The 1,733-nt window shown below is 43.2% G+C and overlaps 1 pseudogene; it reads left to right on the top strand.

Moving 5' to 3' along the window:
• LOC102252755 overlaps nt 1–1,158 on the top strand; it is a 25,777-nt pseudogene extending 24,619 nt beyond the window's left edge.
• Nucleotides 1,159–1,733: the final 575 nt, after the last annotated feature.

The following is a 1,733-nucleotide window of genomic DNA, read 5'->3' as shown; positions in this document are numbered from 1 at the left end:
GCAATACTCATATCTGACAAAATAGACTTTAAAAGCATCATGCTAAGCGAAATAACCCAGTTGGAGAAAGATAAATATCATATAATCTAACTCATTTGTAGAATATAATGAACAACATAAACTGAACAAAAATAGAGCCAGAGGGGAAAAATATACTAGAATATAATAGAAGTAATCCTGTTATTTGTAGATTTTTAATATTTCCTACAACTTTTGTGATATCATACCATGTTAGTACAGTTTTGGTAATATTATTGTACTTAAAATCATTTTATTCTTGAAATATCAATGTTTATTGCATGTTATACTATCATATGTAAGATCATTTTTCTTGAATAATTGGTGTTTATTGCATGTAACATTATGATATTTAAAATCATTTTTCTTGAATCAAAAAAAAAACACTGAAAAAAAGAAAGAAACCATCCCAAAAAAAAAAAAAAAAAAAAAAAAAAAAGAACACCATGAAACAGACTTCAATGGGAAGAAGCATAAGCCATATTTGCAAAGGTATATATGTCCAGTGAAACAGACAGATCGTATCTCCCCTCCGGCATCTCCTCAGGGGTGTGGAAGCAGGGTGAAGATGCAATGCTTGTTATAAACTACTAGAGGCCCAGTACATGGATTCCTGCACTGGTGGGGTCCCTCGGCCTGGTCTGTGGGGTTTGGGCCAAAACCAGCTCTCTGACACCCCCTGAAGTTCCCCAGATTGTGGGCCAGGCTGAGGGACCCCACCAGTGCACAATTGGGGCTGGGGAGAGAACACGGGAGGGCTCCAGGGCATGTCCAGCCCATCTCACCCAGTCCTGATCAGCCAGACTCCAGCAGCAAGCTAACCTACCAGTTGGAGCATCTGCCCCCTGGTGGTCAGTGCGCATCATAATAACTGGTCAAACGGTTGAACGGTCAGACACTTAGCATATTAGGCTGTTATTATATAGGATTATGTACTCTGTGCTGTTTCCAAATTGGCACCAAGAGAGAAATATGAGCAGAACTATGTTGACACCCAATGTGGTTGTTCACATCTGTAAAAGTGAAACTGTTATTGAGAAAAGTGTGGCCTTTCCCGGTTTGCCAGTGGGAGTGGAGTCCTTGGGGTACCACTGGGATAGGCATTTCCAGAGACCCCCACAAGAGGACGACATGTGGTAGAAAGCTTTATTTCTATGAAATTGCATTCCTGGGTTTCCAAAGTCCCATTCCTCCTACTCCAGTTTTAGAAAAAGTATTTCAGTAAAGCTAGAAGCATAGTCAGAGTCCACAGTTTTCTTTTCATATTGGTGCTGGGTCCAGTTCAGCATCAGGCTAATTACAGTTCATTAGTCCATTGTGTATGGGATCCACATGGTTGCGGGCCACTTGGACGAATGCAGGGGAGTGTATCCCAAGAGCATAAGAGGAACCAAAAGAGTGGATTCCTTTGTTTAGGGCAGTGGTCGGCAAACTGCGGCTCGGCAAACCGTGGCTCGCGAGCCACATGCGGCTCTTTGGCCCCTTGAGTGTGGCTCTTACAAAAAATACCGGCTCTTCCACAAAATATCAACTTCTGTGCATGGGCCATGAAGTTTCAATCGCACTGTATGTGCGCGCCCGCACGTGGTATTTTGTGGAAGAGCCACACTCAAGGGGCCAAAGAGCCGCATGTGGCTCTCGAGCCACGGTTTGCCGACCACGGGTTTAGGGAATTAAATATCTCAAATGTCACCCCCTTGCAGTGGCCACACCCA

This window comes from Myotis brandtii, unplaced genomic scaffold, assembly GCF_000412655.1.
Source record: "Myotis brandtii unplaced genomic scaffold, ASM41265v1 scaffold167, whole genome shotgun sequence".
NCBI lineage: Eukaryota > Metazoa > Chordata > Mammalia > Chiroptera > Vespertilionidae > Myotis > Myotis brandtii.
The sequence above is the reverse complement of the archived record's forward strand: the minus strand, read 5'-3'. Positions and strand labels throughout refer to the sequence as shown.